A 26397-nucleotide genomic window follows, 5' to 3' on the forward strand; every position below is an offset into this window, starting at 1 on the left:
AATAGCCTACGCTGGCTGTCTGCACAGAGGTGAATTTTGTTTTATAAAAGAGGGTGGTAAAGAGCATTTTCTATGACTTGAAAGCTCTTTATGCCTTGGACTGATGGAACCTAAATTTGTTAAGCTGCTTTGCAAACATACTACAAGGCATATCCTTTCCCCCTGAGTTTTTGGTGAGGGCATGGGTTGTAAACGAAGGGATGACTGGACAGAATATATTGATTATTATTTTGGAATCTCATCAACTTTGTTTTTTTTTTAAATTGAAGTGGCCAGACTGTCTGCATACAATGGGATTTTTGTTAGTATTCACTGTTTAAATTTTTTAAAAATGCTTCAAGATTGGCCTACAAGGCATTTTAGAAAAAGCCGAATTATAAACAAACGATGTAACCTTGTCTGTATATTTTGTGTGTGTATTTTTTCCTTTTCTCTCTGTTACAAAGCAATAAAAAAAAAACACCTTTAAACTGTACAGATATGGACAGGAAATAACAAAATAAGATTAAATCTGGAAAAATGTAAGCTGACACATCTGATGACAAAATAAGTCAAAACACAGATATTCAATGGCAGGGAGATAATTGGAAAGCAGTAATACCAGAAGAGACCTAAGGGTAGCAACATACAGAAAATTAGAAAGGCATTTCCAATGCAATATAATAACTTATGTTGAATAATGATATCTTATAGCTCGCTCTGGAGGATCCCAAAAAGCTTTGTAGACCCCATATGCAGCAATCACGTCATCCACCAATAGGGAGCAATTATCTTGGGGATGTTGTTAAGGAAGTTGCAGGGAGAGTGCTATGTGTTTTGGTGCCCTGGGCCACGGCTGCTGGGTGGTGCTGGGGGCGGGGGGTGCCCTTAGAGGAGCAGCTCTCTGCACTCCAAATGCTCTCCTCGCTGCTGAGATGGTTGGCAGGAGGCTGGGCCAGACCGGAGCTGTGCTGTGTGTTTGGTGCCCTGGCCCCTGCTGCTAGTATGAGGGTACCCTTAAAATGGAAGACCCATCCTGAGCTGCAGCTGTTTAACAGTACCAGGACCTAAGGACAGTGCCAATTTCCTTAGAATATAGCAATGACTGAGTTAGGTAGGTGAGCAAAAAAACCAGTGCAAGAACGTCTTGGGTTCTCTCTTACAACCAGAGGCTCATATTGAGCTGTTTCACTGCTAGAGAGATCCATGAATATAACTCATTAATTATAGGCTTAAGAGAGGTTCTACTATGACACCTTTAAAAAAAATACAGACTGATCAGTCATATTTTGTGTGGCACAGCTTTCTCTGAGCGTGCATATGCTTAATTCGGTAGTCCTACAATCTATCTGCCTAAACACACATCTAAGGCCACTGGTATGGAAACTGCATCATGGGTGGACCTCACATACACAATTATTCTATGCTACTCCCCTCCATTTTGGTGAGTTAACTGGGGAGAGACTGGGTTAGTGCTACTAGCAGTGCAAGTGGCCCCCAGAAGCATGTCTAGGTGATGGCTTTGAATTGCCCCAACTCTCAGTCTACTGGCAAATAATTGTAGGGCAGCATAGTGGGTGAGCACAGAGACACCTTTTCAGGGCCGGCTCTAGGTTTTTTGCTGCCCCAAGCAAAAAAATTTTTGGCTGCCCCTCCCAGCCCACCAGTGCCCCCCCCCACCCACACCCCCTGCCGCCCCAGAACTGGGCTCTCTCTTCCCCCCCTGCACCCCCTGCCACCCCAGCACTGGGCTCCCCCCCAAACGTGGGATCCGCTACCAGCACACGGCGGCCAAGCCCTGGCGCAGCCGTGACTCTGTCCCCATGCGGGTGGAGCTGCTGGGGGGCGCGGACTGGGAGTACTTCCAGGTGGCAGTGCGGCTGCGGGGAGGCGCGGAGAACACGGCCCCTCCCTGGGCTTCGCAGCGCTGCTGGTGGCCAAGGTGGATCAGTTTGTGCTCACCGCCCTCACCCCTGACATGCTGGCAGCCGAGGACCTGGAGAGCCCACCGGACCTGCTGCTCTTCAGCCTCACCGCGCCCTGGACCAGCCCCGGCGGACGGGAAGGCGAGGCTCTCCGGCTGCGGGGCTACCTGCTCAGCACTGACGAGCCCAGCCGGCCGCTCACCTCTTCACACACTCCGGGAGCCCCTCTCACCGCCACGACAGCCCAGGCTTGGCTCCAGGAGACCCCACTTCCCTCCCTCCCCGGCTCCTCACACACTCTGGGCAGGGCTGCCCAGAGAATTCAGGGGGCCTGGGGCAAAGCAATTTCAGGGGCCCCTTCCATAAAAAAAAGTTGCAATACTATAGTAACATGTATTTGGAAATGTAAAAAATAACTAGTGAAATAGATTCAAAAATTAATTTGTAATAATTTGAAAATACACTAAATACATTATTTAAAAACATTAAATGCTTTAATGGTATGTATACATTTGCAATTACATAATGGGCTGTTGCTGGGTGATGGTTGGTGCCAATGGGCTGTCGCTGCCTGGGGGCGTTGCTGCCAGGGCTGGGTGGGGAGCTGGGCTCTGGGTTGGGGGGTACCCGGCTCACAGGGGCTGGGCTCAGGGCTGTGGGGAGATGGGGTCGGGGAGTGTCCGGCTCAGAGGGGCTGGGCTCGGCTCTGGGGGTCAGGGCTGTGGGGGGGATGGGGTCGGGGGTGCCCCGGCCCCTTACCATGCCGCTTACCCCTCTCCCAAACATTGCTACAGCCGCCTGGTGTCTCCAGCGGGGCCCGAGTTCCCGCCGCTCGGCCGCAGCTTGCAGCCCCGCCCCCTTACCGGCTGAGATGCCGGGGGATGGGGGAAGACGGAGGAGGGGGGAGCCTTGGACATACCCGGGGCCGGGGCCGGGGCCTGGGGCAAATTGCCCCACTTGCCCCCCACCCCTGGGTGGCCCTGACTCTGGGAGCCCCTCCCGCCACCACCGCAGCCCGGGCTCGGCTCCAGGGGGCGCCGCTTCTCTCCCTCCACGGGAGGGAAGACTCGGCGCAGCAGGGATGCAGGGAGGGAGATGGGGTCCTGTGCCGAGTCTCCCCAGGGCAGCGCTGTACAGGGCGCCGCCGGGCTGGGCAGGGAGCGCGGATCCCAACTCCCGCTGGCAGGGCGAGTGGCTGGGCCAGGGCCGGCTCCCGGCAATGCCACCCCAAGCAAAAAAAAAAAAAAAAAAAAAGGGAGGCCGGAATGCCGCCTCTTAGAAAGTGCCGCCCCAAGCACGTGCTTGGAGGGCTGGTGCCTAGAGCCGGCCCTGCACCTTTTCAACTGGTTGAGCAAGATGCTATACACACAATGTTCCCCAGACTCCCGGGAGGCATGATGAATTTTGTTGAACAGCCATAATAGCTCCCTGGCCAATTTGGAAGCTCAGGTTGCTCTGCCTCCCACAGCACTCCACAGTATACAAAACCATAGCCTCGTTCTAGTCCTGTGCTGATTATAGGGAGCATCCTGCTGCCCACATAAACTAGCAGCGTTGCACATTAATGCAAAGATAGGATAACTCCTGAATCGAGCTGATCAAAGAGCATGGATAATTATTTCCAAACACATTATTCACTGATTGACAGGAAAAAAACTGGAAAGTAATTTGACAAATTATCTTTGGCTATTGATGGAGGCAGCCAAATAGTGGAAAATGTTATTGGGGAATAAATTATTCAAAAAACATAATCCATAAATTAGTCATGATTATTATTTAACTAGCTTTACTGATGAAATATTTTTACTAAACAGAGGAAGAATAGGTGTTTCCAGGGATATACACAATAACACACTAAATTTAGGTCAGAAATTAGGGTTGTTTCTCATAATGAGGGATGCAGAGAAGTAGCTGACTAATCAGTCTGGGTTCCCTTTAGGAGAACTTGTTTATGTGGCTTTTGCTATAGACTGAGTGACTGCTCCCTGCTTTAGCTGATGAACATACCAAGACTATTTTCCCCTGTGTTCTACAAGTTTTGGATACTTTAGATGGGTTTACTCCACCCCCTTTGTAATCTGCTAGTTTTGCTGATTGTGGACTCAAGGCACAATGTGGGGGAATTTCATACACAACAAATCACTTTCTGATTTTATATTTTAAGAAATAACCCTGGCACTAAAATTTTCCGAAGCCATCTTTGCTCTCCTGACTTCTTTCCTAGTTTAGATTATCCAATCCACTTACCCCAGTTTCTCTCAAAAGACATAGGCTACATCTACACTACAGCACTTACAAACTATCTCATGGGACTGGATAGCTCAGGGGATTAGTCATGCACTATAGGGTTTGAGTCTAAGCAGCATTCGGTTTTGTATGCTGTGTGTAGCTGCACTGCTGTAGAGCTTGTGGTGGAGACGCTCTAAACCAATGGGAGAGAACTCTCCCATCGGCTTAATAACTGCTGTCTACACCGGCACTTAGGTCATGTAGTTTAAGTCACTCAGGTGCCTGGATTATTCACACCCCGAGTGACATAATTTATACTGAAGTAACCTGTAGTGTAGACAAGGTCATAGTTTATCAGTTTTAATGTCCACACTGAGCTGATTTTTCATTTCTTCCTGTTCAAGTTTGAAATATTCTATGCTATTTGAACTTCTTGGGGCTACCTTGCCATTTTTCATGTTGCTCCCTGAGGTCAGAGAGCAAATATTATTGCCAATGTTTATATCCCTAACATTCCAATGTAAAATTGCCGTACCAGTCCTTCAGCGAACGCTAGTCAAAAATTGATTTACATTTTCTTTTGAGATGGAGGAGGGGGTTAATTAGGTGATCCGGCTAAGTGGCACTCCTTACAACTTGTCACCACGAAAAGGACACACACAGAAACACTTCAGGTATTTTTCAAATAAAGACTACCTCATGGGACTGGATCGCGCCAGGGATTAGTAATGCGCTATAGGGTTTGATTCTAAGCAGCACTTAGTTCTGTATGCTGAGTGCTGCAAAACGAGGATCTCCCTGATTCTCTGCCCCAGCCTTTGCCCTGGCTTAGACTAGGGCTTGCTCTAACTTGTACCAGCTGTCAGTTGTCTCCAACAGACCATTTGTGGGTAGTGAGAGTGCATGGCAATCTGGCCACTCGTCCTTCTGCCCTCGACATACCACCCACCATTCCTGGCACGAACCCCTAGACCTGAGTCTTTGCAAAGGGAGGCTATGCTCCATTCCTCTTAGCTGCCTGAGTGTCACAAAAGGAGCTGGCCAGAAAATCTTATTTTCAAATTGTTGATTCAAATGTAGCCCTGGTCACTATGCTACTCTGTCTACACAGCAACTAAATACCCCCGTCTGGCCCATGCCAGCTGACTTGGTCTCCCAGAGCTTGGGCTATGGGGCTGTTTCATTGCTGTGAAGACTGCCGGGCTTGGACTGGAGACCAAGCTCTGGGACCCTGTGTGGTGGAAGTGTCTAGAGCTTGAGCTGTCGACCAAGCCCTGAAGTCTACATAGCAATGAAACAACACTGCAGCCTGAACCCCACAAGTCCGAGTTGGCCGGCACAGGCTAGCCATGGGTCTCTAGTTGCTGTGAAGACATACTCAGGAGTGATCAAACGTTATTACCCATTGGTGTCTATTTACTGGCCTATCTCAAATGCATTTCCGCATTTTCAGTCCAGGCCCCAGTAGATGCGTGTCCACAAAAAACAGCAGCAGCAGCAGAATTGCCATCCTGTTGGCAGGCTCAACAGACTAAAAGGGCTGTATAAACTGAACCAAGCTGGTCCCTCCATGAGGTTTATTGGCAGAGTACTATGGGAAGCTTGTCCCTATGGTACCTATTCTGTGGTTAAGTAGAGGCATTCAGGCTCCAGGCATGTCAATTTAAAACCTCATGATTACTGAATTTAACTACATGTAACCAAGCCCTCACTTGTAACACCGAGAGACCCCAGTTGTCTGTGGGCGGGATCGAACGTTGGACCTCTGGAGTGTAGTGCATGAACCTCTACCGCATGAGCTAAAAGGCAACTGCCTGTTAGGAAAGGCTGTAGAGCAGACTCATTTTCTCTCTCTTTCTCTCTAAGTGGTCTCGGTGCCACTAGCTAGGACAGAACTCCACACCCAGGAGGTGTGTGGGTTACATACAAAAGGGTAAAGCGAAATAAAACGATGAAAGTGTCATCTCAAAGGAAAATGATAGAGTGCCTGGAAATGTCTTTGAAGCTTAATTCTGTGTGGCCAGACCATTTCTATGTTCACAGCTGTGCAAAAACCACTCGCTTATACCATGGTGGGGAATAACCACAGGGAAAAAATGATTTCAGAAAATGAATTTGACAGCATTATCTGTTATATCTTTATCCTTTCATTGGTGCATTTTTCATGTAGGCCACAAGTCTTCCTTTAATAAATCATACATCTTGACCTTGGGTTCTTTTCCTGTCAATTAACTTCTGTCTTTGAAAACAACCTTTTACATAGAGCTTCTCCTCATTGAATTTGGCTGGTTACTTTACTTTTAATATAATTTAGAATGTGGATACGCATTTCTTATATCACATTTATTCACATTAGCTATTTTTACCTGTTCCTTTCCAATTCTTTGTTTACATGCTTTAGTGTCTCTTATGTCCCTGATGTCTATAACTGGCACAAATGCAGAAGCAATGACTCATTTGAACATCTGATCCTAAGTGAAAATATTTGATCCATGTTGACAATTATGCCCCTCAGGCTATGAAGTTTTTTTAGACTGCAAAACAGAGACACTGTTTGTATGCTCCAAATCTCCTATTCTGTTGTATTTAATCAGGGAATATGTAGAACCTTTGTTTTGTGAATGCTCATAGATAGAACTTCCTTTAAAAGTGGCTAGGATTGATAGACAAGCTGCCACTATTTTGATAGTTCAACAAGGCCTGAATATTTTCTTAAAGGGCTTGTATAGATGGTAAATGGAATGCAAATAGCTAAATTCACCCCTTCAGGTATTTTGAATCAAGTCTGTATTGTCACTTTTATTAGAAAATAGCATCAACATTTATGAAAAAAAGAACTTTAAGGCAGCGAAGTCAAGCACTCAGAAATTAGGAAATGCGAAAATTAAGATTACACACTTTATTAATAATACAGACATACATTAATGGTAGTCTTTAATTACATGATCACACAATCTTTTTTCCTACAGCCCTGCTGTCTCATTTGGTACACTGAATAGACCATGCTCATTGAATGGGTAGTTATTCAATATTTCTTTTTTCCGCATCATTTAGTGAGTAGCCGCAAGCATTATTTACTGTACACCAGCCAAACCCTGCTCTGAATGTAGACTTATTTATTTCATCATGGGCTTTTCTATGGTGCTCTCACCACAGTAATGGAATGCTTCAGAAACATTAATTAAACTTCAAAACACCCCTGTAAATGGGGGTACTCTATATCCCCCCTTTTTACAAAGGGGAAACTCAGGCATTGAGGCCCAGATTCTCAGAGTTATTTAGGGACCTAACTCCCATTGATTTCTATGAGAGTTAGGCACTTCAATATCTTTGAGGACTGGGGCCTGAGTGATTAAGGTAAAAATTAACACATGTGCCCACAAACTTTGGGTACCTGACTTAGGAAACCTAGGGACTATTTTTTTCAAAGTGCTTAGTATTTTTATAGCACAGCACCAGTTGGCTTCAGATGCAGTTGTGAACACTCAGCATTTCTGCTAATCTGGCCACAAGTGTCTCAAGTTAAGCACACAGATGAGTTAGAGACCACTAGTGAAAAATGTTGGTTTGTGACTTGCCCAGCATCACACAGAAACAGGGACCCTATTTCATGTATTTAAACACAGGATTGTGATGCATATGCACAAGGAATTAAATCAAAGTCTCACAGGCAACCTGAATTCTGGCATCTCCTAATATTTGAGTCCTTGACTTTGCAATCAATGTTCATTTAAGGTAATTTTTTGGACTGTAAATTTCTAAAAAACTGTAAAATCACAGCTTCTATCTCCTTCCCTGACATTGCCCCCCACAACTTTTTCTATGTAGAGCCAATGCACCTCCCCGACACACACACCTATCCCTCCCACACCTCCTCCCTCTGCACTTAAGTCAAGTTGCTTCCTCCTTCTCCTCAACACTACCTATGTACCTGCAATGGGCAGATCTGACAGCATAGGAGAGAGAGTTTCAGTTGTGAAGCCCAGTGCTGTGGCTCCAGGATGAAACATGTTCAGTCACTCTGTGGGGATGGTACATGTCCAGTCATGCAGAAGAGTTGTGGGGCTATGGAGCATGCTCAGTGCAGATGGAATTTTCGAGACTTTAACTGCTAAACTTTACAAGTCTCTACAGAGCATGTGCAAATAGAGATTTCCAGAGGCTTATAAGCTTGGCCAAATTTGGGCAGATTTTCATGGGGGTAGCAAAAGGCACTTTCCTGATATCAGGTTAACCTTGCTGCCAATTTTCAAGTCCCTGATCCATAGCATGGAAGTATTAAGCTTCTCGGTGAAACAGCTGTAAGGAATTTAACACGTGCAAAACAATGTTTTTTCTCTTAACCTCATTTGGGGAAAACAGATGGATTATGTTAGCTGAAACTTTAAAAAAATGGGCCAAATTCCCTATTGACATAAAAACACAGGAGTTTAATCTGCTTATGCTGGTGGTAAATTTCGCCACTTATAACGCAAAGAAATTTCGAGAAGGTAATACCTTTTAAGTGCTTTTCTTAATGCATAGTGAAAAAGAGTGCCACAGCCATAACTACTACTTATGCACAGTAATACAGCATTGGATATTACAACATTTTCTGTGGAGAACAACAAATATGAAATGATTTTGCTGAAAATCTGTTTGAAAACCTTACCCATAAATCAAACCTTTTTTTGTTTCTGTGTTTTCCTCCTCAGAGCTGTGCTGGACTATCTCAGATCTCATATTGCAAGTGTCACATCCCCATGTAAAAAGAACAGGAGTACTTGTGGCACCTTAGAGACTAACAAATTTATTTGAGCATAAACTTTCATGGGCTACAGCCTACTTCATCGGATGCATGTAGTGGAAAATACAGTAAGAAGATATATATATGTATACACAGAGAACATGAAACAATGGGTGTTACTATACACACTATAAGGAGAGTGATCAGTGAAGGTGAGCTTTTATCAGCAGGGGAGAAAAATGTTAGTTTTTAGTTAGTTAGTACCAAACTTAATGTTTTTATTAGTCCATAATTTCATCACCTGCTGGGAAGCACTTGTAGCTAAAGTACAAAGTCCCATAAAGTCCCTGCTCCAATGACTATTGAATTATTTATACACAATGGAATGCTTCAGCAGGAGAGCTTGAGAGAGACTCACCCCAGAATACCCAATAAGCCAATGACTAGGGCAATCTCCTGCAATGTGTGAGACCCAAGTTCCAATCCCTTCTCCATGTCAGACAGAGGAGGGAATTCAACCCAAGTTCCCCACCCCCCAGATGAGTGCCCTAACCACAGGGCTAAAAGTTATATGGGAGGTGGCCACCTCCACCCAGAAAAATCCATTTTGGATTTTTGGGTCAATTTGTTCTTCCTGAAATGTATTCTTCTGATTCACCAAAATTTATCATGATTTTGAATTTGGTTTGACCCAAACTTTTTTTTTATTTTTTTTTTAATTCAGAACTATCAGCAAACCAAAAAATCACTTATTTGCCCAGCTCTAGTAGATGTGCTGATCTGTCCTCTAGGGGTTAGCAGCAATGGGACAGGTGTTTTACTGCTATTGAGTGTCAGTGAAACACTGGTCTTATGCTGTGTTAAATATATTAAAAAGAGAGGGTTGATGGGGGCAGAGATAGAGGCTCTAGTGCAATCCAGCCAGATTGATCTCTCCCTTACTTACCCTCACACACACGCTCTGCCATGAGCCTACAATTTTGACTCTGAAAATTTGGTGCAGTGTGTTCAGCAAAGAAGGATTTTCCCAGCTCTAGGAAGGCAGATGGCACATTCTCATGCTCTGCTTGAATGACCAGGCTAGGTGTGGACCCAGAATGCAGGCTAAGTGCCACTCTCATGGGGTTAACAGACATGCTGCAGCGTCTCCTTTGCAGGCCCAAAAAAGACAAACAAATCATAGATAAGTTCAACAGCACTCATAACACAGCCTCCTTGTTAAGGAAAGTCCTTCCCTAAACCACGTGGCTGTAGGAAAATATTTGGTGGGACTTCTGCTATCTAGCTGGCCTTTTGATTGAGTCAGTTTTGTTTAAAATTGAGGCTTTTACAAAGGAAGCACTGAAGAGAGAAGCAACACTGTTCAGAGCGCTCCTGGCATGAGATGTATGTTTTGTGTCGAGGATACCATATGGAGATGAAAACACAGTAATGCTGCTGTGTGTTTGGAGCTCCAGGCTGTAGGCATGTTGCTGTGTTTCCTTTATTTGTTTTACTACTTCCCCTCAAAACTTTTTGCATCATTTTGGAGCTTTTCCCAAGTTGTGGTTTGCATCTCCTGTTTGCTCACAGGAGGCCTTGCATTCTTTTCAGTGGATGGCATTAAGTTGTGTTGCCATGGCAGAAGCTATTTGTCATAAAGAAAGACTGCAAAGAAACAAATGCCATTGCCCTCGTGTTTGAAGGATGGTGAGGAAAATATGTAACATCTTAATCAAAAACTATTTGACTGGTGCATGAACTTTGGTTATCTACACATTGAAAACATGGCAGAATTTGGCTCCTTCAAATGTACTTGAACTGGGCAGAGCCCATTCCACAGCTCTGACTAATGCACTTGTCGTGACTGGAATATTTAGGGTTGTTTTTTATGTCCAGGTAAATCAAAGCACAATAACTAAGGCTTTGAAAGCAAAAATGCTTTAAAAGCTCAGGGTACTGAATTGGGTGGCTTCATAGTGGTAAAAATCCACACACTTGACAAATGTCTCTGTTTATTGTTAGGATTTTTTCTAAGTGACTGAAAGCGTAGTTGAAACCTGACAACTCTTTCTCCCTCTCACATTCCAACTAAGGAACCAGTATGTGGTAAGATAACAGCCTAGTGCAGAGACTCTGATTATGCTGAATTTTTACATGGAAGTTGACTTCATCCAATTAATAAGAGAAGGAAATAGGTTTTGTTTTCTCTTTGAAGGGAAACATTAAGTAATGGCTTTATCTCAATTGGCCAGGCATTGCCCAAGGGACCAAAATTAAGTGGCTATGGGCCATCGGAGTGCTGGAGAACTGTAGAATTAACACCCTGATAAAAAAAAAGAATTCAGATTGATTTTCCAGCTTAAAAATAATAAAGTTCTACATGCCAAAAAATGTAATGCAGTAATGGAAAACCCGGAGCTTATACAATGGGACCTGATTGTGATCTCAGTGCTCCATTTGTATTCATTTGCAGTGTGAAACAAAGGAAGGTGTTTGGATCCTCTGTCTTTATATAAAGCCTCTGCTACAGCACTCAGGCTGGTCTTGAACCAGGCTTCCCACAGTCTCGCTGCCAAATCTACAAAAATTTTCCTGGCTGACATTCAGGAAAGTACAGCTCGGGCGGTAGGATGGAAAGTTAAAACACTCTGCCTGGATACACTGAAACATATACAAACACTGTTTGACGTATGGCGTTGATTCACTCTGCACAAGCTGTCCCCACTCTATCCTAAGGGGAGAGAACTGTGAAGCTCTTTAAAATCATTTCGGTGAAGAGCTTTAGATGTTAGCAAGAAGAATAACCTAAACACTCATCAAGGCACTTTCACTCAGGGAATTAGCAATGTCCAGTCAGACTGTAACAGTCTTCAAACTAAGGGTGGGTTTGATCCTTGAATGTACAGCAGCGGGTGTATTTTAAAAAACAACGATTGAAGTTAGTATTATTCACTGTGTGATTAAAAGATTTCCCTGCACATTAGGGAAATTGTAGACATTTAGATGCTCAAGGTTACTCTTCCAGACCGAGAGTAGCTATTCTAATAGCATAGCGTGAGGCACAAGCGTTATTTACAGTAGTGCCATCCAGTTAGTACCAGCTGCCACAGAAAACCTCTGCTCATGGGACAGGAAATGTCTCACTGCCATGGGGAGCATAACAGACACTTGCCTTGTTTAAAAAATATCACTGACCACGAGAATCATATTAACTAAGGGGCAAATGCTGCCCTCTGAGTCCCTCAATTCTGCAGAGGATCCCCTGGTGGCAGAATGTGTGGTTCCACTGTGCAAGGGGCGGAGGATCTTGATCTGGGGGGCTGTCGCAGAGGGGGCCCTGCTCCATGTGAATTCCAATCCCAGCAGCATGCAGGGGAAGATCTGTTGCTGCATACAGCTGCAATTCTCTGTCCTGTAAGGGATTGTATTCAGGCTAGAGTTCACTATTTCAGCTTCAGGGCTGAAGCAGCCTCTGCAGAGCAGATCCACAGCAACTCTGGGTGCCCGAGGGGGAAGCATTGGCTCTACCCCTACCTTTGTACAGAGCCCAGCTCTGGGCTGAAGATATGTCCTTAAGCACAAAATCCTTCAACCTGCTATGTCAGAGTGCTAGTAGGAGAAAAGAGTGGAGGGCTATTTCTGCTGCCCTCTGTGACACACCAGGGTACAGTCTAGACCAGTGTGGGGCTGTGTCACTTTTGCTATGCAACCTTGGGTGCTTTCCAAAGCCTTGCTGAAGTAGCTCCCAGCTGGGCTGCTGACAAACAGCCTTCCAACATGCAAGCCATGCCCTGAGTATCTGTGAGTAACTGCAGCATGTCAGCCACAATTTGGTTACACTCTGACACTCACCAGCCTTGGTTATACTGAAGGATAACCCTAACACACCTCCAATCTCAGATTTCCCCCAGAAATGTATGTCCTGTACTGCCCAGCCCTCACCTGGACAGTACAAATATTTTAAGTCCGTTATTCCTTTAAGGGAATAATATGTCATTTTATTATTTCAAATAGTTATTCAGACACTTCAGTTTGAACACACTGGATTAGATAAAAGAGTAAAACAAGTTTCTTAACTACAAAGAGATTTTAAGTGAGAACAAGAAATGAGGCATAAAAGTGAGAAATGGTTGCAAGAAAAATAAAAATAAAATGCTCACTAATGCCTATCTTAATAAACTATATCAGTGTGACGCACTGTACCTCAAAGTAGCATCCTGTAACCTGCATATTCATCATTTGTATATGGTTGTGATATTTCATACAAAGCATGCCTTGTAAGGTACCATATGAAAGGTCATGATTTGCCAAAACTCATCGTTCTGTCAAAATATGTATATAATTATTGTGTATCAAGTTATGAGATTTTGCTATATGGTTGTTATTGAAATTTGTGGTACGATACCCACAGCTAGCTCTCCAGTGGCAACAAAGGAGGTGACCCACACCCCGGTGGGTCTTAAATGACCATCACCAGCCATTGACCAGCAGGGGAATTGTAAACGAAGATTTACAATTCAGTAAGAGACAGTTGCGCAAGCACCACACAATGGGGATTGCTCAACTCTGTGACTCAGCAAGGCCCACCACGGCATGTCTGGGCCAGTACTTTTCCAGGGACATGAATTGAGAGTGTAAAATAAAGGACAGTGGCATTATGAGTCCACCTCTCTCCTCCCACATCTACTCTGAAGACAACAAGAACACTGGGAAGACAAAGGCTTTGAACTGGGGAGATTGGATTTAGGCTGAGAAGGGAATTCAGCCTGTGTATTAAGAACTGTAACCTGCCTGCAACATCCAGTGGAGTGAGAAAAGCTGTTTGAGTCAAACCTTACCGAGTGTGATAAAGTTTAGGATTTAGAATGTGTGTTTACTTTTTATTTCTTATGTAACATTGCTGGCTGGGATGATTTAGTTGGGGATTGGTCCTGCTTTGAGCAGGGTTTGGCTAGATGACCTTCTGAGGTCCCTTCCAACCCTGATATTCTATGATTCTATGATCTCTGACCTTTATGCCTAGCACTTATCACTTAAAATTTATCTTTCTCTAGTTAATGAACTTATTTTAATGTTTTATGTTTACCAGTGAGTTTTTCTAAAGTTCTTGAGGAATCTGCTCAGATTACAAAAGCTGGTGCATGTCCACTATCCTTTGACAAAGTGATGAACTAATTAATGAGCTTCCATTGTTCAAGAGAAGGTTTTGAGCAGTGTAAGATGGTACATTTCTGGGGGTGCAAGGCTGGGGGCTGAAGGGATTTGCTGGTGTCTCCCTCTGTTTAGTTCAAGAATGAAGCATTCATGCAACTTAGCTGGGTGTGTCCCTGCATGTTGTTGACTGAGTGATCACAGCACCTGGAGGGGTTTGCTGCTTGTCACTAGCAAAGCATCGTGAGAGACAGCCCAGGCTGGTGAGTTAAGAGGACACAGCAGTCCCAGAGTTCCAGGTTGTACACCGGGGATCTGTCACAATCAGATTTAAGCAGAGTTTCTCACCACATGCTTTCAGCAGTTTTACTTACCAAACTCTGTAGATCAGGGACATCTTCTCCCAGAGTCTAATGAATGCTTCCTATTATCTGTTCGGGTGCAGTGAATGTGATAGGTTGGGATGGAAAGAGGGGTCTCTTGGAGTATTTGTCGCTCCTTTTTGTAGCTTCAGCCCCCCCTTTTGAAAAACATTTCCAGCTGAGAACCAGGAGTCAAAAAGTCTATGTGGAAGGATATTCCTTGATTGTTTTTTCACCTGTTTGAACTTCCTTTGTCTTTCCTTCCTGCCTGATGACTCTGTTTACTGCTTAGATGTAAATTAAGCAGTGCACACAGTCCTTTGTTTAGCCAGACCTGTTTGCCAACTTCTGTTTGGGCATGGCTGTGGGGTTTGGAACACATGTTAATAACACCATGCAAGGGAATCTTATAACTTCTCATACAATGTTGCCACACATATTTTATCAGGATTATACTGACCTGCAAATTATGAGTTTTCAAATGATAGCTTACAAGACATGCCTCATACAAAAATTATTACAGTAGTGTGTAGGGTGTGAACACAGGGGTGTATTCAGTCACACTCTCCCCTTACAAAACTCCAGTAAGGTTAGCCACTGGATGACCTGGAGGCAGCAGATGAGGTTTTGTCTTTGTATGTAGATCTGTGATTGCAGATACAATGTCACACAGACCTTTTGTAATAGTGAAAGACTGCACTATGAAAGACTGCACCTGTTTCTTTGGTTTGGGCTACAGGCCAGTTTATAATGATTTCAATTTTCAAGCAATGAGGGGATATTGGACCTCCCCCTACCCCGCGTTCCAAATAAGGAACTCTGGCTCTTCCAATTTTACACTCAGAGGCTTTTATGGTTAGGCCTGATTGACCTTTGACAGCACAATCTTTAAGTGTTTTGGGTTTTTTTGTTTTGTTTTTTGTGATCAGCTCAAGTGGAAGTTACTTCAGCAAGGCATTGTAAGGCACCCAAGGTTGCAGGGCAGCGGTGACACAGCCCCCCACTGGTCTGGACTGTACCCTGGTATGTCACACCCTCCCGTCCAGATTCTTCTACAGACACGCATATATTTAGGAGAGCAACATTGCAGTCTAATACTCAGGTGAGTCTCTTCAAGTCAGGCAGCATGACCTCCAAGGGGCATGGTCACTGGTTTGGGGATGTGATCAGGCCCACAGTCCATGCCAGCATAAACACTATGACCTGCATCAGGTACTAGGTAGGAATGCTATCTGGTAATTTTTAAGAGTATGGACTTGCAGGACACCATGCATTTGCACCCCACCACATGGCTGGCACTTGTTTTCTCCCAGCCCTGCAAGCAGCTCCAAGGAGTAAGCAGAAGCATTGTGATTAGTGTTATTTTCCCTCCACAAAGAGCAACCATAGACTTCTCAGTGAGGATGACTTTTATATTATGTCAACAGTCCAAGTAAACAAAGATAATAAATTATGAGCCCACTAGAAAGCACAGTGTGTACAGGACTGCCAACTCCTAGCGTTCGAAAAGCACAACTAGCTAAAGTTAGGCAACGAAGGACAAATTCATTCCTTGAAGTTAGGTACTAAAGTGAACAGCCTTATGCCAGAGATTAGTTTCTATATATTTTCCATATTATATTACATTTTCCCATTTCAAAGGCCCAGGAAAGCATAAAGTAGATCAACAACTCCATTGAATATATGGAAGGAGGAATTAGTTTATTACTTTATTCATCTGACTGGGATGCTTCATTTATTGTATAATGCTGAGTGTGGTTTTAAGTGATGTCAGGACACCCATCGTTTTGGATAAGCACCTTTTAGATCTAGAAATCAACATAACAAAGAATAAATTCATAGATTTTAAGGCCAGAAGGGACCAGTAGATCATCTCACCTGACCGCCTGCATAGCACAGGCCATAGAATTTCATCCAGTTACACTGCTCTACAGCCAAAATGCTTCTGAAATAAATGTAGTCAAACTTTACTAATTCTGGGTCACTGAGAACGAAAATGATGCTTAACATTGTTGATTGGCTCTAGTTTTCAAGATATGCTATTGGGTCAGTATATATGACCCTTGACTTGGGAATGGCGGAGGATAAGTGAGTTATAAAGGGAAGGGATCTCAATTTAAACCAGAAATGACTAAAATACATCTTTGACTGGATCTATGAATAAATCTATGACTAGGTTTGGACAGTACTTGCTTTTTAGGCAAAACAATGAATGATGCAATCTGAAGCTGGTATTGCGTCATACATGATATGAATTGCATCATGTTATTCCTAGAAGTCATGGATGATGCAATCACAATGAAGCTTACATCACTCTGCTGAACAAATTGCCCTATATCAGCTCTAGAAATCATACAGTGTCGTGCTCTCTTATTTGTCAGTGTTTGATTTTGCAAAGGGACACATTTCTGTTTAGCCAAAGTGAGTAGAGATGCCTCGTACTTGTGTGAACAGTGCAGATAACTTCTGCTATGTTTGTGGTGAAGTGACTTTTGCATCACAAAAGCGCAGTATAACCACGATGGTTAAGAAAGCCTATCACCTTTATTTTGGCTGCAAAATTGGAGATCAGGACAATAGGTAGGCCCCACACATATGCTGTAACACTTGTGCAACAAATCTTTGCCAGTGGTTGAACAGGAAAAGGAAATCTATGCCTTTTGCAGTGCCAATGATTTGGAGAGAGCCAACAGATCATACCAGCAATTGTTACTTCTGCATGGTGCCTCCAGTTGGGAAAGGTGTGTCAAAGAAGAAAAAGTGGACTGTGCATTATCCAAACATTCCATCAGCTATACACCCAGTACCCCATGGAGAAGGACTGCCGGTTCCTGATGCACCAGAATCATTCTTACTTGTGTCAGACGAGGACAAGGAAGAGGATGAAACTTCTGGTCCTGAACCATCAATGTCACAGGACCCGCATTTTCTCCCATCCTCCTCCTCCGAACCACACCTCATAACACAAGGTGAACTGAATGACCTTGTCAGAGAGTTGGAACTACCCAAGAGTAAGGCAGAGCTGTTGGGCTCCAGACTACAGCAGTGGAATCTCCTGGCAGGTTTCCATGTTCCGTGACCGTCAAAAGGATCTTGTCCCATTCTTCTTCATGGAAGGTGAGCTTGTAACCTGCAACAACATTGATGGTTTGATGGCAGCCCTCAACATCGTTCACGATCCAGATGAGTGGAGACTGTTCATTGATTCATCGAAGATAAGTCTTAAAGCTGTTTTACTGCATAATGGCAATGTTTTGCCATCAATTCCAGTTGGGCATGCAGTCCATATGAAGGAAACCTATGACAACATGAAACAACTTTTGAGGTGCATAAACTATGACCAACATCAGTGGCAGCTTTGTGGCGATTTGAAGGCTGTTGCTCTCTTGCTTGGTCTGCAGACTGGATACACAAAGTACTGCTGTTTTCTCTGCGAATGGGATAGTCGTGCAAGAGATTCCCACTACATCAAAAAAGATTGGCCACTCCGACAGTCATTGGAGCCTGGGAGGAAAAGTGTTCAGCATCCACCACCTGTTGAATCAAGGAAGATTTTGTTACCACCCTTACACGTCAAGCTGGGTCTGATGAAGAACTTTGTCAAGGCCATTGACAAAACACAAGCAGCTTTCAAGTACCTCCGTGGAAAATTTCCAAGGTTAAGTGAAGCTAAGATAAAGGAAGGTGTCTTTGTTGGTCCTCAGATTCGTGAACTTCTTCGAGATGATGCATTTGACCATGCACTGCGTGGCAAGGAAAGACGGCATGGAAAGCCTTCCAGTTAGTGGCAATAAATTTTCTCGGAAACAACAAGGCAAACAACTACAGGTTGTTGGTGGAAAACCTCCTCAGGGCATACAAAAGCCTTGGTTGCAACATGTCACTAAAGAGACATTTTTTGCACTCTCATCTAGATTTTTTTCCACCAAACTGCGGAGCAGTGAGCGACGAGCACGGCGAGCGATTTCACCAGGACATTGCAACAATGGATAAATGCTATCAGATCAAATGGAGCCCATCAATGCTTGCAGACTATTGCTGGACAGTGACGAGATGCTCCATTTAATGAATACAAGAGACAAGCCAAGAAGCGCCGAGTAGACATTGAATAGGATTAAACTACGTACATAATAGTTTTTTGCTTTTTGTTTCATAATACATTTTATTTATATAACCCTTTTGCTGATTTTTAAAGTGTTACATAAACAGGACAGGTGAAATATTATCATGTAAAGCAACCATAAACACATGAAAAGACCTAGGTTTACAATTCATGATTAAAACTCTACTATCTACACAATATGCATAGACATAAAATGTAAAAACTTAAATATCTTAGAAACAGTAGCCAATCAGTTGTTTTAATTGTCATATTTGAATTCAGCACATCAAAATACATAATAAATAGCACATTTTATCTCTGAAGCAGACAACTTCTCAAAAATTGTAGACCAGTGTTATTCCTGTTTTTCATCCAACAAGTTGCCTTTGACTAAAGCGTATCTTTTGGAAAGGCACCCAGTCGTTATCTGAAAATAGCAAGAGACTGAGAATCTACCATTTCCCTTGGTAGTTTGTTGCAATGGTTAATTACCCTCAAAATAGCTATTGTGTCAGCCATGGAATATAAAGCAATTCTGCACAGATTTTCTTTAGACTGATTACTTCTTTCCATACCCAGGAGCTTAAGTAGTTCTGATTACCTTTGCTCCATTTTCCACAAGCCCCAAGTACAAAACCATGAAACGATGTTACACCCAGAGATCTTTTTGATCTCTTCCTCCAGAGTAGTAGTGCACCTTCTCCCCATGGACTGCCTCCACACTAACAGAATTATCCTCCCAATGGTCTATAACATCAACCACAACAGCTTCACGGTCTTTTACAAATACAGTATCAGTGTTGTAGCCATGTTGGTCCCAGGATACTAGAGAGACAAGGTGGGCGAGGTAATATCTTTTATTGGACCAACTTCTGTTCTCTCACCGACAGAAGTTGGACCAATAATAGATATTACCTTGCCCATTTTATCCCTCTAAACACAATATCAGGCTTTCTTAAGTTACCATCCTTATTCCTAATACATGGTTCAACCACTGACTTCCAGCTCAATTTGATCATTTTATCAACCAGGCATGAATTATCCTATTGTTTCTTATATTCCAGGCCTCTTTAGTTTTAAAACACTGCCCAGAAATATGGGGAATTGTCTCCTTGACCAAACCACACCATCTACACATCGCATTAACAATTGGCCAACTTCTGGCCAGTGCTTCCCTCGTAGGGTACAAGTTAGTTCTTAATTGAAGTGTTGCTATCAGAGTAGAAGATTTATCTAAAAAGGAATTTTTTAGAAAGCACTACTTGTAAGATAGTTCTTAAAATAGTCAATACCAATTCGTTGGCATTTTAAATTCTCCTGTTATTAAATTCCTCGACTCTCCATGTTTTGAGGTTGGGCGTGGAGGCACTAACATTTAAAATCTTTCCCACTAGATCTGTACCAGCATAAATGAATTACAAATCTACCCAGCTGTCCTTGGAAGCCATTTGTCTTCTCCATTTTTGAATTAACATATTAGGAATTTATACCAAAAATTTAGTAAGTACGAGGCCACCATCCCTAATGTCGGGATAAAACAGCCCATCAGTAGTACATTACGAGAGATTAAAAATATTTGTGATTGTCTTTCTAACCAACATATCTAAATTATACATTTATAAATTTAAAACATTTAGAAGGCACATTCAATAATAAGTTATAAAATAATCTGCATGAAATATCAACTTTTAAATGATCAATTTTTCAACTGATTTAAGAGGACCCCTTTAGAAATTGTGACACCAGTCCACCAGTTTAATTTCACATGATGCATCAACAATTCCAGTCCAAGGTGACCTTGGCACCCAAATATTTTTCAGATTGTCCGGGCTCCACATATTCTATTAATTCACTGTCTAATCTCCAATTATAATTTGGGCTGATAATATAAATTTTATGTTTGAGTACAATGTGGAATCCCTTAATCTTCCTGATATTAATTTTAGACTCGTATGGGTAAAAAATTGATTTTAGCTTTCTAAATTTTCCTTCTTATCCCTATAGCATCCACTAAGGATAGCCACATCATCGCCAAATGCCAAAGTCGTGATTTTTTCCCACTGAAATAAAACCACATCCCTCAAAAGGGGATCCAAAGAAATATAAAATAATATTGGAGATAAGGGATCTCTTGTTTCACCCCACTGTGAATTGGGATAGATTCAGACCGTTCCTCACCTACATAAATTTTTATAGAGCAGTTAATATAGAGCTCTTTGATAATGTCTATAAATCTTTCACTAATGCTGAATTTCTTAAAACAATAAATAATATGTCCATGGCCTATTGAATCAGAGGCTTTGGCTGAATTGACAAAAACTAGCAATTTCATCCCCTCTGTGTTTAGCTCCTCTAATTAAATTATTAAAAATAGATATATTTTCCCCAAATCCCAGAACTGAAATAAAACCTTTTTGTCTCTGACATATTTGAATTGTGCAAGTTAGTCGGGTCACTAACATTTAGAATTTATTCTGAGCCAAATTAATCCAGTAGTTATTGGTTTCCATGAAGAGAGATGAGCAAACTTGTCAGGATCTTCAGATTTGGGGATTAAACTTGTCCTATTTTCCTTTAAATATTCTCGGATTTGTAAATTGTGTATATTATAAAATTGTTGTAATTATGGTAGAATTTAAATTAAAAATATCTCAAAGATCATTAACTGTAACTTGATTGGGACTAGGGGCACTATAGCTTCTAATGCCTCTCGAACTACACCAGCTGATATTGGCCTCATAAGGAGGTTGCTATCTGTCCACTCTTCAGCTTGGGGCCATCCTACCATTATACAATGCCCAAAGTTGTCCAAAATCTCTAAATAATGTTGCTTAATCTCATTAATAGACATACTGCGTTTAGCCCTATCAGGCTCACACGTACTAATATGTGCTAATCTCTATCAGGGCCAGACAATGGGCAGCCTGTGTGCACCGATCAGCTACAAAATTGTGGTAAGGAGATGAATAGCAAGGTCGGGTCGAGCCAGGTCAGTATACAAGGAAGATGGGTCAGGCACCAAGTTGCGGACAAATAGCAAAGATGGGGTCAAGCCAGGTCAAGATATCAGGAAGTCAGGGTTAGGCACCAGCAGGGCCGTCCCTAGCTATTCTGGGGCCCTATTCCAGCCCTCCGCGGGGTGTGTGCATGGGGCCCAAGGCCTCTGCGGGGGGGGGGAGGGGGGGACACCAGAGAGGCTGTCCCCAGGCCTCTGGGGGGGGCTGGCTTGCGGGACAGGGGAGAACCACCCCCCAGCACTCACTGGCGGCGCGGCTGAGGCCGGGTCTGCATTTCCCACTGCCGGTGAGTGCAGGCCTAGACATGCTGCAGAGCTCAGAGGAGTGGGGGTGGGGCTGGGGCAGAGCAGGGGCAGGAAGAGGTGGGGCTGGGGTGGTGAAGGGGCAGAGCAGGGTGGGGAAAGAGCAGAGCAGGGTGGGGGCCCTGGGGAAGAGCCAGAGCAGGGGCTGGGGCAGCACGCAGCTGCGCAGGGCACCAGGAAATTTGCTGCCCCAAATTTCCTGGTGCCCTATGCAGCTGTGTACTTTGTGTATGGGTAAGGACAGCCCTGGACACCAAGTTATAGACAGCAGACAAACAGCAGAGTCAGGGACAAACCAGGGTCAGAAGGCAGAGTTTAGGGTCTACAGCAAAGCAACATTGGTGCAGAAGCAAGCAGGGAGCCTGCATTATTGCGCAGAGTGCTTCCCATGATGGCTTCCAGGTTTAAATACCAGCATAAGCCAATCAGTGGGCTGTGCAGGGCCACCACTGCAGACCCTAGTGTCATGGAGTTCTCCATCAGAAACCCAGCCAAAGCTTCCAATGGCAACGAAGAAGCAAAAGTGGCCCAGAACCCTCATCACTGTCGGTTCTTACACTCTCTTCCCTTTACAGATATTCTTATTTCCATTACTATTATTTCTAGCCCTAATGGGATGCTCGATTAGGTGAATGAACAGTTCTAGGAATTTCCATCAAGGATTTACACAGCTCTTCCATCATTCCCCAACCAAATGAAGTCATCTGCAATCTCCAAAGGCTTTCTTTTATCACTTTCAATAGATTTAAGATCTGTTCTGCATTGCTGTCATTATTAAGAGCCTTAAGCATGTTGATTTTAGGATGTTCCTTTAATAATTTAATGCTCTCGTGTAGTGATGGGACTTCCCAATATGCTCCCAACAAGGTCATTCTCAGGAACTTGAACCACACTCATTGATGCTTCTTTAACCCTTTTTAAAGCTAAATTCCTCCTTTAATCTGCTATCTGTTTATTGGTTTGGGTCTTTAATTGGCTATCAATACATCTATTAATATTCCTCACACTAGCATATTTTATCTTTGGATTAAAAATTCAATTTCTTCCTGTGACAAAACCCTAGAACAGCGGTTGGCAACCTGCACGTGGCCCATCAGGGTAATCCACTGGCAGGGCACCAAACCATTTGTTTACAGTTGTGCAGCCGCCTGCAGCTCCCAGTGGCTGCAGTTCGCCATTCCCAGCCAATGGAAGCTGCGGGAAGCGGTGGCCAGGCTATGATGCTATTATGTCTATTTTCCTCAGGATTAAATAGGGCAAATGTAAGGTAAACCGGTCTCAAACAAATATGGATCATCTAACATAGCTAAATTCTTACAATAAAAACTAGGCTTAGAGGTATCCCATTCCAACTCTTTAAAAAGGCCATTTGAAAAACCAGTAGTAAAATGGTTGACAAAACATCACTCACCTCACCGTTGTCAATACAGTCTTGATACTCTTCTCCTTATAGGCGATTGTATTCTTTCTCTCATAGGCATTCCACTCAAGAAGAAGGTTGTGATGGTGGCAGACCCACCAGGAACCAACTCATGCCAGAGTCTCAGGCCAATTCACTTGTGTATTAGTATAGATCAAAGTGTAAATGTTAAATGAATAAGAGTGTTTGGTGTTTAAACTTCATGGAAACTAGTGGGATGTTACTTGCATTGTTTTCACTTATTTGTATCCCGTTATAATGTAGTAGCAAACATTTGCATTGTATATACCCCTGTAACTAAATAACCCATCAAAGGAAAAAGAAGCATGGAGGAATGCAAATGAAGAACTTTAACAGAAAAGTGCTAATTTCAAAGCAAGTGGTCACTGCGTTTGATGATTGGGTCAAAATGCATTCCTCACTCTCTGTCATCAAAGGAAAAGCCCAATGGGTAGTAACACTGTCAACTTGTTTTCTGTGAGAAGCTGTAAGTATGGACTCAAGGAAAGCTCATTTGTATCTGGACTGTTTGGACTCTTATAGGGAAGTGTACCAGATACAAAGCGGAGATTCCCAGAGACAATCTGGGAACCCTGAAAAGACTTTTGGGAAACTGGTACTTTATTACATCACTACCACCATTTGGAATTACAAACTGTGACTCCCCGGTGCATATATTTTACCTCTCAATAACTCTCACTTCCTTTTCTTAGCTGATAAACCTTTAATTAGTAATTAGTACAGGAGTACTGTGTCCAGTTTTGGGCCCCCCACTACAGAAAGGATGTGGACAAATTGGAGAGAGTCCAGCAGAGGGCAACGAAAATGATTAGGGAGCTGAGGCACATGACTTATGAGGAGAGGCTGAGGGGACTGGGGTTATTTAGTCTGCAGAAGAGAAGAGTGTGTGTGTGTGGGGGGGGGGGGGGATTTGATAGCAGCCTTCAACTACCTAAAGCGGGGTTTCAAAGAGGATGGAGCTAGGCTGTTCTCAGTGGTGGCAGATGACAGAACAAGGCGCAATGGTCTCAAGTTGCAGTGGGGGAGGTCTAGGTTGGATATTAGGAAAAACTATTTCAGTAGGAAGGTGGTGAAGCACTGGAATGGGTTACCTAGGGAGGTGGTGGAATCTCTATCCTTAGAGGTTTCTTAGGCCCGACTTGACAAAGCCCTGACTGGGATGATTTAGTTGGGGTTGGTCCTGCTTTGAGCTGGGGGTTGGACTCGATGACCTCCTGAGGTCTCTTCCAACCCTAATCTTCAATGATTCTACGGTGTGATTTTTGGTTTGAGTGACCTTTTATCATAAAGTTCAGTTTGTCTGGATGGCAAAATAAACTGGTGAGTTTAAGGGGACTGTCTGTGACTCTATGGTAAGACTGGTATAGTGATCCAGGAGTTCACATTTGTTACTGGCTTGGTGAAATCTAAGTATAGAACACACCACCAGCTTGGTCTATCTGCCCTGTTTCCGACAATCTTCCCTGAGGTGGGCACTCACAGTCGTGAGCCACTCCAGACAGTCTGACAAAGGTCTTCATGAATAGGACCTGTAACCTCTATCATCCCCGCAACGTATTTGTTGGTTAGTGCATCAAAGCTGGCAGTAGGGACATTGTTAATCTGATCCAGTGCAATTCTGCTAGAAATAAAAATATTATTTAAAATCTCCATAGTTTTTAAAGTATAACCTTTATCATGGGGAGGCACCCATGCCTGGGGAAGGTTACCCTTTCCAGAGAGGCAGATGTACATGGGGCTGCCCACCCCAATCCCCAGCCCCCCAACCTATGGAGAGGGTCACCCTCTGAACTCAGCCCCGCAACTGGCACTGGTTTCTGACTCTCACCATGAGAAGGGTTATGGTAGGCCAAGTCCTAGTGGGAGGGTGGAAGAGGGCTTGGATCTTCAGAGTGTTGCCCCTACTTGGTCAAACTTGCACCTCACCTTCCCTCACCAATTACCCAATTCACCTCTCCCAATCCAGGCATCCTGAGGGTGGGGTCCCTCCACCCCGTGACCATCCAGACTTGACAACTGCAAGAAATCCAAAACATCTTTTTAAAAAACCTGATGACAGCCATCGAACACAAAAACAAAAAGTGGATCCAACTGCAACTACTCCACAACCCACAAAACACCACCTCTGGGTGAAACCATGGCACCAATACCTACCACATGGACACTACATGACACTCGATCATCCTCAATTTATCAAGACTACCCCTAACTGGAGCTGAATTATCTGTTTGCTCTAAGGGACTGAACTTCTGCCCAACCAAAGAACCTGATACCATACTAACATGGAGAACTAGAAGAATTCTTCCACCGACTCTGCCTCAGAGAATTCTTTCACAACAATGACAACACCACTCACAATTATCACATCCCCACTGACAGTCATAAATCTGTTCTCTACAGCCAGGCACTCAGATATCATAGAATAAGCTTGAGGAGAAAGTCCAGGATATACAGTTTAACACACTGAAAATTCCCTTTTTCTGGCCTTCAAACAACCCCCTGCCTCCCAACCTCTCCAAGGTCATCATCAGAAGCAAGCTCTCCACACACCAGGACACACCATTTCAAAGCGGTACCAGACCCTGCCAGAACAACAAATGCAAAACCTGCAGACATATCTCCATTGCTACAATGATCCACACACCACAACATAAGCTCCATGGTTCCTACACATGCTTATCACAACGTATTATCCTGTGCACTAAATGCCCCAATAACAAACATGTGGGTGAAACCAGACAATCACTAGGCTCTCGAATGAACTCACCCAGGAAAATGATAAGACAAAAACACCCCGTCACCCTTTCACAAAGCGATCACTTGATATCTGACCCATCAGTCCCCATCCTCAAAGGAGACCTCCAAAGCACTTTCAAAAGATGAACCTGGGAGCTTAAATTCATAACTTTGCTATACATTAAAAATCATAGCCTGAATAAAGACACTAGATTTATGGCTTATTACAACAATCTGTAACCCACTATCACCCCCTTTTTGTCCTATGACTGCAGAGGTATTAATGGGCCACTTCACCTCGAATGGTCCCTTTAGAATATGTGCTAACTACTTATGCTAAACTATCTGTTCCATGTTGTATTTAGCTGTGACACACTTAGTACCTTTCCCAGACCTGAGGAAGAGCTTCGTGTAGCTCAAAAATTTGTCTCTCACCAACAGAATT

This window comes from Chrysemys picta, chromosome 1 (assembly GCF_011386835.1).
Source record: "Chrysemys picta bellii isolate R12L10 chromosome 1, ASM1138683v2, whole genome shotgun sequence".
NCBI classification, from domain to species: domain Eukaryota; kingdom Metazoa; phylum Chordata; order Testudines; family Emydidae; genus Chrysemys; species Chrysemys picta.